Source organism: Lactuca sativa, chromosome 9 (genome assembly GCF_002870075.4).
Source record: "Lactuca sativa cultivar Salinas chromosome 9, Lsat_Salinas_v11, whole genome shotgun sequence".
NCBI classification, from domain to species: Eukaryota; Viridiplantae; Streptophyta; class Magnoliopsida; order Asterales; family Asteraceae; genus Lactuca; species Lactuca sativa.
Genome location: NC_056631.2, coordinates 186,649,820 through 186,662,644, shown reverse-complemented (window position 1 = coordinate 186,662,644; position 12,825 = coordinate 186,649,820). Strand labels below are relative to the sequence as shown.

Sequence of the window (12,825 nt, the reverse complement as noted above, 5' to 3'; positions counted from 1 at the left end):
ATCCTTATATATATAATGAAAATAGGGGCAACTCGCCGAGTTTTTCACTAAAATTGCATGTACGGCAAGGCACTTTGTCGGGATTCTTCATATCAACTCATCTAGTTATAGGATAAACTCGCCGAGTTCTTCTTCAATTTTTCCTTCTTCCTTCAAAATCCAAATTCCAAGCTTCCAATTGCTAAATCCAATTCCTTCTCTTCTCGAACATGTTTTTAATGCAGGAAATGAAATTTTAAACTAATCAAGCACCTTTTGTTCATTATTTGAGACAAAAACAACATAAAGTATTAAGATAATACATGAATTTTATAACTAAATATGCCATATCAATATAAGGACGACAACTCGTCCCCATAGGTATTAGAAGCCCTTTTCCACTTTTTTCCGATCTTCTCTCTCGCTCTCTCTGTAGGGTGATTCGTTTCTCACCGGCACCACATCGACGACCAGGTAACCACCTCCCCTCTTTTTCTTCCTGTTGTTCTTCTATTACTACTTCTACATCTAAGCCACTACCATCACTCTCACTTCTCCCCCCTTCACCCTCAAACTTTCCTCAAATCTCATCTACACATCCTCCAAACCATGGCTTCTAATTCCAATTGATTCCTTCTGGATTTTTATTATTTTCTTTAGTAGCTTCCCGTGGCCAGAAAATGTGATCACAACTCCGCTTCACCTTACTCTCTCTTTCAATTTCAGGTGTGTTTGTGTTTTTTCTTGCCAAATACCTCAGAGAAAGAACTACTTCACCGCTGGTCCCTACTCCTTCTCTTCTGGCGACCTCTGGTTCGGTCGACTACTTCCGGCAGTCATTCCACTGAGATTGCAGCTTCTCTCCAACAACTCTCATCTTCTTCAACGGGTACATTTCCTAATTTTATGATGTATAGTTGTCTAATTTCGTCATGTTTTTGCTGTTGGTCTGATCGTTCAAGTGTTTTTTTATCACTGGAACTGCTCATAAAGTGATTAACTTTGACAATAGTGGTGGAGTTCATGAAGCAATAACTACTAATCCTTGCAATGTTCTTTTCGATAAATTAGTGTGCCACCTTAGTTTGTTTGAGTTCACAATTCTATTGCATAAGTTTATACTGAAAATATAGCTAAGAACATGTTAATTTAATTGAAATTGGTTGATATTAGTAGAAAAATTGGAATGTGAACTTATACATTACTGAAAAAGTGCATATCTATGCTTGATAGGTTTCACATGGTTGTTGAACTTAAATGATTCTCTTTCAAATAGATAAGTACTTTTCTTTCTGTTATCTGTTTATCAAATTGAATGATAGGAAGGAGTTACGGTTTTGTGTTCTATTTTGGAATTTGTGTTTTGTAATTTAGCCAATCTCATATCAGTATAGCTTGAAAACAAACAACTAAGGATTCGAGTAACAACTCTTAATGTCTCTAGAATAAAACTAAAACAATAAAATATTATATTTTATCTTTGGGTTATATAAATTAACTGATGTCTCTATGAAATCCTAATAGTATGTTGTCTACACTATCATACGTGATACACCTAACAACTTTAGTTAACTAACTAAAACGGCTAACTCATGCACTAACTATGATTAACAGCATAATTAACCATATAAATAAGATACTAATAGGTTTTTTTGTATTTGTGCAGAGTTTTGATTTTGATAGACACCAGCGATTTTTGGGACATAATGGACACCAATGAACTTAGTAGAGAGGAGATTGTGTTGTGAGTCATTTAAGTAGTACTCTTCTTTGCATGTCAATTACTTGTTTTGTTTTTTCAGGGGTGAAGTATCATGATGTGTTTATGAAAGGTGATACTGGTATGGATTATTTGGCCTTTTACTATAATGAAAAGCTAATGCTGGAAAGGCACAAAGAGACTCAAACTAGAAGACACAAATAGATACATTATTCAAGTGAGTCTTATTACTTTTGCATAAATAATACTTGGGTTGAACTTTAAATGGATATGAATCAAGTTAGAGATAATTCTAAAGACATGATTTTGATGTGTCATTTTTTCCATGTATAGATTATGTAATTATGTTGCTATCTACACCTCAAGAAATTACATTTACATTGTAGCTGAGCATTTTGCAGTTTTGCTAGAAATGGAGACAACCCTGTGGTATATATGTTGACACCTTGCATTAAATTTTTTTATGGTGAAATGATTTGGAACATAATTATTTGTGTTTTCCTTATTGATCCTTTTGGTTTGGTGTTTTTTCGGTTTATTATATATGTCGTGTGCATTTTTTACTAAATAACCATGAATTTGCAATTTCTATTCCATCAGTAACAAGTTGTAACTCGGTATTCTTAATCTTGACATGGAAATAGAGATTCGCCTAAAGGAGGTCGGGGACGAGAATCAACAACTTATAGCTAATTCAAACTCTGGAAGAATTAAGACAACTTTGTGCAGAAAGGAGCAACAGGTTTTTGCTTGAAATAGTTTAGTTAATTTGGTCCACATTAATAGGAGGCTTTTTTAGTTAACTTGATGTATCTCCAAATGTTACCAAACTTCTAATACTTAAAATTAATAAAAAAAAAAAAAGCTATTCTTACATGTAATTAACAAACTAAAAAGAATAAAAGACAAGGAAAAAACAATGAAAAAGCTCCTATGTTTGATCTTGTAACTACAAAAACTATGTGAACAGGTTAGGGTTTAAAATAGCTCTATAATAGGAGATATGACTTAGCCTAAGCTTATTTGACCAAAAGCTCCTTTTATTGATGCTCTAAAGTTTTCTAAAGTAATATAGTTTCTCTTTGCATGAAGTTTATAGAGATGATATGTTAAGAAGAGAAATTGATGACCTCCAAAAACGATATCAAGTATGTGTTCATAGTTTTGTTTTTATAAATAAGGCACAACATACACATTTTGTTCCTTCTTTTTGAGGGAGATTGAAGCTATGCATGTTTCTTTTTGTTTGCTACATTGTGCCTTGAGCTTCATTGTTTTTTCACTACCTTCTTTTGGTAATAGGAAACAACTGCTAGAAAAGTAGAAGCATGGGCTGCTGTGGAGAGATCACTAAACATTCGGCTTTAGATCCGATAAATAACATATATCATTTTGATTTTTAGATTTTTAATAATTTTTTATTCCATATAAAATCCTGATAGCTAATGATGTAGGATGCAGAGGCCAGAGCTACAGCCTTAGAGGAAAAATTTTGTGTTGTTAATGAAAAATTATCCCACACATTATATAGACTAAATGTTCTTGAAGCTCAGGTGATTTGGTTGATTTGATTGAGCCATGAAAAAGTTGGTAGCTTATTATAATCATAATGTGTTGCAGATATCATGTTTGAGATCTGAGCAAACATAACTAACTACGTCTCTTGAGAAAGAAAGTCAAAGAGCATCCGAAAGTAAGCAGGAGTACTTGGTTCTAAAAGAGGAAGTTGATACTCAAAATGGTCAGGCTAATCAACTCCAAAAAGAGATGAGGGTACTCAAGAAGACACTATAACAATGTATTTTTTTTCAGCTGGATCAAGAAGTCCCAACCTCCACTTTCAGTTCAATTGAATGATGATGGTCAAAATGATGATGATCAAAGTAATGATCGACAAACTTCTAGTGGATCCGATTAAATTATGTAGTATGTGTCATTTTATGAAACATTTAAAAATTTTCAAATTAGGTGATATGTTTTTGTAAACTTGTATAAGACTTTAAATGTTTTGAGGTTAAATTGTATTTTCATGTTTTTGCAATTAAATTTATTGGTTTAGCTATATTATAAATTTACTGCTTTAGCAATTTTGTGATGTGAAAACTGGAAAATTATAGAGAAAAAAAAAGCAGCATAGGCATACCTATAGAGACAACATGTCGTTTCGATAGGTGCATCTATAATGGAGGCGACACGTCGTCTACAAAGGCTACCTATTGCGACTATTTTTAGCGACGACAACAAATCTATTGCAATGGACCTATGGTAACGAGAGCTATAGGGACGATATGTCATCCCCGACACCTATAGGGACGACTTTTGAACCTATAGAGACGATAGTTGTCGTCCCTATAGGTCCCGTTTCTTGTATGCTTTTTTTTCGTGCGGTAAAACAATACCACAGTCCACTTATACCACAATTTTATTTTGCCCCTCGGTAGGGTGTTTATTGCATACCTCATCTTACCGCGGTATACAGTATAAGATGCACCGAGTCGTCTGACAATTATATATTTGTGTGTGTGTTTAGGATTGAGCGTGAAAACCGGTATGTATGTCCATAGGTGCATCGTATGTACTATTCATTAGTATATGTGGCAAGTAAATTTATATGAAAGTGAGTTACTGATGTATGAAAATCCAATTTGTCCTTAAACTGGTTCGGGTGAAATAGGTTCGGCTTCTAATCCAATCCGTCGGCTTGATCCGGTTAGATCTTGTTTAATACTGGTTCTACAGGTTCTGCAGGATCCGATTTGGGGAACCAGTTTGAAAACGGTTTTTACATAGCTTTCATGACTTCTCTTACATTTAGACCGCAGTTTGTAAACGACTTTTACATAGCTTTCATGCTTCTCAATTAACTGTATCCTCGTCTCTTTTTGTTTTTTATTAGCATATCTATTGCAGCCTGGTATGTATTCAATGAAACACAATATTGAAGAATTATAAGTGTTCATTGGAGCCCACTATGTGTTCGATGAAGCACCTATTGATTGATATTACATTCGTTATTAATTTCGTCTTCTTTTATGTTGTTTCTAAGAATGCTCGTTTGTTTTCCTTTAGAATTGCTCCTTTCTATTGTAGAACATCATTTTTGAATTCCTTGGGAGTCTTTCTTTTTATCATTTTTGCAAATATGAGTTTGTAGGATCTTCATGTCTAAAAATTTTGCAACCAGCAGTTTAGTTAAATTACATAATCGCAAGTATGTGTCCTATTCAATGTTTAAAAACCGGTTTGAACCGGGACTCAGAGGAATGAGTGGTCCAATTATTCACAAAAATCGGAACCACTGTGATATTCACAAAACCAGTACAAAAATTGTTGAACCAATTTATTGGATGTAGATAGTTGGTTTTTCTTTCTGTTTTTTTCCAATTAGCCCTTTAAAAAAACACAATCCAAAGCAAATTGAATAGTTCCACCGACATAAAACCAATGGATATGTGCTTTTTTAATGTATTTAGATTAATCTACCGCTTGTTGTTTTGTGTATTTTTAATATGTGAACTTGTGGATGTTAATTTATTGGTTTTTTTTTAATATATGTACGTATGAAAATAAAAAATAGAAATAAATTACAAAAACTGAGTTGAATCAAGGATTAAACTGGTTGAACCGAAAACCAATTAGTAGAATGAATTAACTAAAAACCCGTATTTTAAAATATTTGTCTCGTATTTTTACTTTTATTGAAAAACTCAACAAAAGGATGAATAGTTGCTTTTAACTTGGAGCATTTTAGTAAGAATCTCATGAGCAAGCTCCACATTTTGTACAAAAAGCAGTTTCTCTTTCAAATCGGAGAGAGAAACCGGTTTTACCCTAGGTGAGGGTCCCGTTTTGCTATGTTTTTTTTCACTTTTAGGTGCTGTTTGTTTTTTCTGAGGCAAAATGTTTGCAGTCTGCGGACCACATCTGTAGACCTCTGCACTAGAAGAGGTGGACCAAACGTATGCAGTTTGAAAAAAGAATATTGTTTGTTTTTTGAACATTTGCGGGCTACTAAAATAAATTGAAATTTAAATAAACTGATTTTTTTAAACTTCAAAGTGATTTTTTAATATTTTTATGACTTTGTTATAAATAATTAACGAATCTAGATCAACTTTTATATATTATTGTATAAAAAATAAAAATAAAAATGGTATGAATTAACGTATATATTTTCATAAAAACCAACAACTTTGGTTGTAAAGTTAAAACTAAACATTATAATTATTGATCAAAGAATTTGATATATAAAAGGACAGAAATAAATTTTGATTTTTTCAATTAAATCTATTAAAAACGTACTATAAATATTTTCTAAAGAAATTTATGATACTGTATTAAATAATATTTTACAAAAGTTGAAAAAAATATAAATTAAAAAAAAATAAAGATATATATGTTTTTTATGCTAGAAGATGTCTGAATATGTTAGAAGACTCTGGTCCACGTCTGCGCCACGAAGACGGCGCGCAGACATTTTTAAGTCTACAGTCTTCAAAAAAAACAAACAGTCTGCAAAGGCTAATATCTGCGCGTGGTCTGCGTAGCGCACACATAAGAGGTTATGCAAATCTAGAAAAAAAAAAAAAAAAAAAAAAAAAACCACTATCTTAGTGTAAACTTGTGAGCCCAATAACAATCCAACCCACCAATTAAAGCCACAATGCCGCTAAGCATCCTTTTCCTAAATTTTAAAATATATTGCCGTGGTAAAATATACGACTATTTTACCCACCCACAGGCAACACCTCTTGTATTTTTGTCATAGATATTACTTTGTTTAACTGATTTGTAAAAAACATGAAAAAGTTACCTCCACATAAAGTTGGTCCGAACTTAATTTATGTCTTTTGTCGAATAAACTTCTTCCATTAAAACTCAAAAAAGAAGTACAAATGATACTAAAACAACATGTTCGTTAAATCAATACCTAAGATTGATAAGGTAAGATATGTGGCTATTGATGTGGACTTGTGGTCTACGTGACCACGATCATAGTCTTTGCACACCACCCCTATTTATAGTGGTCGGTTGTGGTTGTTGAAGATCGTGATGGGGAAGACGGAAGACAACGACGAATGGGAGCTTGGAAGCAATTGGACCGTTTGGCTAGTCGTTCGAACGGCCAATTCTTCAAAAGAAATTATTATTTTTAATAACCATTTTACCTATAAATACCTTACTATACAACCTCATTTTTTCCACCATTCTTCTCTTTCTCTATTACACAATTAGACACAAGTTTTTTACAACCAAAAATATGGATCTCAATCAAAATACTCCCCCAAATCGTCGAAACTGCAAACTCGATAACGCTTTTGCATTAGATGCAACCCCCCGCGCCAATTCTCAAGTATGGAATCACATCAAGGTAGTTTTGTGAATTTGTTCCAAACCGGTTCCCTATCCAAAAAGCACAACTTTCAAAAAACAAATTCCAAGCTTTTCCCGGCCTCTCAACAACAATTTCAACAACAATCTTTCCAACCACAACAATCACAACCACCATCTTCATAAACCCCTCATTCACCGAATGTTGTATCGGAAACACAAAATTCACCACCACCACCTCAACCAACACAAAAAAGGAGAAAAAACTGGTCTGACCCAATAGAACCAATAATATGGTACCATGGAGAAAAGAGGAAGAAGAGAAGTTATCAAAGGTGTGGGTATTGACTTCCCAATACCTAACTGAATGGGATAGTCAAACCTTTAATTGTTTATGGGAGAAAGTGGGAAGCGCGCTCTACGCATTAATGGGAAGTGAAAGTGGAAATCCCGACCAAATTAGCTCGAAGTTGCGTGATTTGCGACTAAAACGCACCGAGTTCGGCAGAATTTACAACAATCTCAAAAACTTACAAAAAAGCAAGTCAAATGATTTTGATGTCTTTAAGGCAACTTTGGATTAATTTTAGAAAACAACACTAACCCACGAAGTTTTTCCATACGTGAAATCCTGGCTAAAAGTGAAAGATGCTCCAAAATGGAAAGAGTTAACGGAAGGAATATCACAAATCTCTTCCAATTCAAATCGTTCAATAAACTATGATGTAACATCCCAACAATCGGATGGACGAACACACACCGATATCAATGATGACCTGATAGATCTTGAAGAAGATCAACATTTTCGTCGATCCGTTGGAAGAAATAAAGAAAAAAAAAATCGGTCAGTCGGCTTCAGGATCTAGCATTATGGATCATTTTAGAGACAAATTTGATCGATATGTCCAAATTCAAGAAAGCAAGACGGAGATGATGAGTCGGGTGTATTGAAAAATGATAGAAGCGCAAACTTCATTTCAAGATGCACAAACAATGCTTCAAACAAAAACCGAAATGGAGATTTTGATGATGAAAGCGGACAATCTCGAAGGCAAAGATTTGGAGATATTTCTGGCCATGAGAGAATCCATTTGAACCCGATATATGAATAGATGATAGTTGTTTTTAGTTATGGTTGGTATTTTTAGTTTTTTTTTAACGTTGCATTTTTTTTAAGTAATGTAATTTTTTTAATGCAATGTGGTATTTTAATTCAATGAAAAATTGGTTTAAAAATATATGTTTTTAATGTATTTTTTAATTAAAAAAATAAAAAAATGATCCGGGGTGTGTGTGTTTAGTGGTAGGTATCCCACGACTCTAGTGATAGGTTATGATGATAAGGTGGCACCCAATACTATAGTGGTTAGGTGATGTGCATAAAGTATGCATGTCAACTTTTAAATTTATAACCTAATAAAACATAATTAACTATGCACTTATAGGCAGTGTATCTAGTTGAATTGTAGCATAGTAAATAAGTTGGGTGTCAATTACAGGGAATGGTATTTAATTATTAAAATAACTACTAAAAGTTAAACTAAGAAAAATAACTAGAAGTGGGGGAGGGGGAATATGATTTACAATTTCAAAATTAACTTAATTAAAATAGTCAACTAATTACAAAAGTAAATAACTATAAAGACAATTTTAAATCAAGAATAAATGATACTTTCATTTAGCTTCGAATCCCTCCTGTTTCATATGGTTGATTTCAAGAAAATAGATTAATTTCGTTAGTTACCAAATAAAAGTTACTAGTCATCATGATTAGACTAGCTAACATAAGTCAATTCAAAAACTTTAACCCTAATGATCATGCAAGTTAAGGACACTAAATTGATTTTAAAGGTAATTTGGACTCTGAATAATAGAATCTACATACTACTATTCTTTGGTCAAGCAAATATTATGATCAAATACTGCTCTCTAACATAGTTAAGTAACTAACTTATCACATATACTAGATATGGTCCATCACTAGATTTACAAATTTAATGATCATAAACAACTAGGTAAATCAAGTTCATGCAGTTAACTGCAGTTTAACTACACAATGCTAAGACAATGTAATAAAGATAAAAACTATAACAAACTAGGTCTAGATTTCTCAAACAATTTTTAAAGCTAAAACTAACTTCATCAATCCATCAAAAAAGAAATCAACACATAGTAATTAAGAGTTCATCTAATCTAAACGAAAGCATGAGTTTTTACCCCATAAATACAGCTAAAAACATATTAAAAAAATGCAAACAAAGCTAAACATCATAAAGCTAAGCAAACCAAACGTAAATATGCGAATCCTTGCTCTAATCTCTCTATCCTTTGATCTCTAGTCGAATTTTTCCTTCCAAGGATTCTTGGAAGGGTTTTTACTCGTGAATAGTCGCAACAGTAAGGCATTTACCTCCTGAAATCGATTTAATGTTCAAATATATGTATAGTTTCCTAAAATCTAGCCACCACGACATGGTGAATAGGCACCACGTCGTCGTCTTCTGTTAAATATATTATTCTCCAATTCAGCCCAATGATCGCGAATCTTTCATTCGCCATGTCTTGGTGGATGATCACCACGTTGTGGTCTTCTATTTTCATGCCTTCTTTGTCTTCTTTTTGACTTAGCCTACATTTTCCTACCTCCAGCTCCTTGTTTGCTTCATTTTTATCACGAGCATTTCTTTGTCACTACAAAACAGATTTCAACCATAATAAGTACATTTTTCCCAAAATAAGCGTAATTGTGGCTAAAAGTATTAGAAATATGCACAAAATACATGGTTAAATATGCACATATCAAAATACCACACACTTGTCTTTTGCTTGCCATCAATCAAAACTAATTTTATTATCATCACATCAAAACCCTAGTTACCAGGAACACACAAGACAATCCATTTTGAGCCTCTCCATTACATCAAGACCACAATGCATGTATTTGTGTCTAAATTTCCTAAAAACCTCCCAATCCTAAATACTTACGATCCTCATACATAATATTTTACTTCTTTTGAGCAACATTCATTTTATGCATCCCTCCAAATCCATCACCAAAAAACTTTCTTAACATCAAAGTATTTTTGGTTAAGCCCTAATCATACATATGATAAAATAACTTACACAGAGAAATTACAAATCAATAACCCTTGGCTTTTGGCAATTTTCCTTATTCTTCATTTTCTTCAAGAACTTCATACTTTGATAGTTTTTATTCACTCAACAACAACTCTTTTTTTTCTTTTCAACTTTTTTTGTTTTTTTTTTCTTTTATCATAACTTTTATCACTTTTTTTTCTTTTTTTTTAACTCACCTTTTTGACTCAACTAAAAACCTAAAAGAAAAACATATGCTTAAGTAAGGGAACTTATCCTCAACATTTATTGATTAAAGGTATTATTCTAATATGCAATGACTACATAATTTTTCCTGGATACATTTGAAGTACACGATGCAACACATATTATGTCCCTCAAACTACACTAGTTCACGTTTTTATTTCATGATTTCACTAGAACAGGGAAGTCAGAAATACACTAGAGCATATATTCGCTCAAATAAACATTGAAACTCGCATCGGATCGTCCCACAGAACACTAGAAACCTAGGTCTCAACATAATAACTTAACAATTTTTAACTAGATTCAGTTTTTAGACCATTAGTTCAAGTCTTTCTAAAATATATTTAATCCTAGTCATTTTTAAATTTTATTTTAATTTTTTCATCAGTATGCTTGCATTCCTTTATTCGATCCCTACCCCACACTTAATTTATGCAATATACTCATTGCATGCTTAAGCAATAAAAAAAACATAAAAAGTAAAAATGAGGAATTTGAACAAACTCCCCTTGGTAGTAGTGGTAATATCGAATTTTGAAACTTGTGTGGTCGACATCTCGTATAATTTGCTAGAAATGGTACTTTTGAGCCTTCTTCTCGTAAATAAATTGTGCCAAATTAAAATAAATCAAAGAACAATCTTCAAAATAAATTTTTGTTGTTTTCTAAGTATTGCATCTATACCATCATGTACTTTTTCGCTAGGTTCCATAAATGCAAATAGCATTGACTCGAGAGCAGATATTTTCTCGGATTGGACTTGTTCTATTTGGTAGAGTTCATGCTTTAGTTGTTGAATTGGTTTTGTATCTCGATCTCTCTTTTACTCCAATTCACAATCCCTTTTAGAATGTGGTCCCCCACAAGCTATCCATCTATCTTGAATTGATCCACCCATTTTTGTGATCCTTTCTTCCATTGCGTCGAGATTTTCAATTACGGAACTGATAACGTGTTAACCTCCATCTTTAATTGATTTTCCTCTAGTGAAATCCTCCTTTGCGTTGTGATACTCTCTTGAATGCTTAGCGAATTCGTCAATAAAAGCTTTATTTGTTGTCGGATCCTTCTTTTTTATGGGCCCTTGAGAGTCTAGAAGTTGGCAAGTGCACACATTGACTCCATCATAAAATATCAAGAATTCTTGTTGCACATTGAAATCCTGTTGAGGGCAATGTCATGATTGCTCCAAAGGGAAGTGATTTTAACCATTCTTTTGCTTCAACCTTTAGTATGACTGGTAAAAGTCGTAGCATCACCGCATCTTTACTCACGTTTGGTACATTAATATAATTTGAAATCTCCACCACCTCTTCTATGTGCTCACAAGCGTCCTCGTAGTCCTTCCTAATGAATGGTAGATCTTTTATCATATTAAGAATGTGCCCCGAAAGTTCAAACTTTATCATGGTTGGGATGTTTAGTGGATGAAGACCCCATTTGTTGTTGTGCCTTATATGTCACATGTATTATTTGATTGTCATGGTCATGATGCCCCCCATCTTTTATGTTGACACAAAACTAGAAAACACACGTAAAACGACCGAAAAATGAATAAAATCAAATAAACTAAAAAATAAAAACAAAACCGTAGTGCTCACATCATGGTAAGATATTGCCATGTCGCGGGGGATGTCTGGACAGAAAATGAACAAAATTCAGAAAAATAACTTTTTGTGCCTTTAACTCCACAAAAGGATCGGTTAACTACAATCAATTATTTTCAACTAAAATAAGTTGTTCCCCGGCAACGATGCGAAAAACTTGATGTTCATAAAGTATACCTATCAACTTTTAAATTGATAACCTAACAAAACATAAGTAACTATGCACTTATAGACAGCAGGGGCGATGCTACATGTATGCGAAGGGTGTCTATGGATACCCTTTTCATTGGAATTTCTTTTACAGTGCAGGTAATTTCTTTATAAGGACACACTAAAGTTTTTAGGATTGACACCTTAGGTTTTTGAATAAACAATTATGAACCATATACAATTCTCAGTTGTAAGAAAATAAAGAATAGGAGATGGAAACTGAGAGAAAATAGGAAAAAAAATAAGGATATATAGAAAACCCTAATTATTTTCACAAAATAAACATTAATAATTGAGAGAACTTGTATTTCGACGATAGAACACCATCGACTAGGCCTTCAGGACTCTACGACCCTGTAGATCTCCGGCCGCCGCAATTGCTTGTCCCTTCGCAGCCGGGATCGATCATGTTTTTCGTGTCTCTTTATTTTTTTACCTAATTAGAGTAGGGCACCTGTGAATTTGAATCTTAGATTCGCCACTGATAGACAATGATTATAGAATAGTAAGTAAGTCAGGTGTCGATCATAAGGGTTGTATTTAGTTAATAAAATAACTACTAAAAGTTAAACTAAGAAAAGCAAGTAGAAGTACGGGGTTATATAATTTTACAAGTTTATATTAACTTAATTAAAA

General features: G+C 33.1%; 1 long non-coding RNA gene across 3 annotated transcripts; it reads left to right on the top strand.

The window, feature by feature from the left end:
- Window positions 1–327: 327 nt before the first annotated feature.
- LOC111889746 (uncharacterized) lies at window positions 328–3,751 on the top strand. 3 transcript variants are annotated; one of them, XR_002849628.2, is made up of 6 exons: window positions 328–453; window positions 706–868; window positions 1,646–1,916; window positions 2,033–2,128; window positions 2,344–2,441; window positions 3,320–3,751. It is a non-coding gene; the product is annotated as an uncharacterized LOC111889746 (long non-coding RNA). The 3 variants fall into 3 exon arrangements; XR_002849626.2 differs by lacking the exon at window positions 2,033–2,128; XR_002849627.2 differs by lacking the exon at window positions 2,033–2,128 and having other exon boundaries at window positions 2,344–3,252.
- The last annotated feature ends 9,074 nt before the right edge of the window (window positions 3,752–12,825 follow it).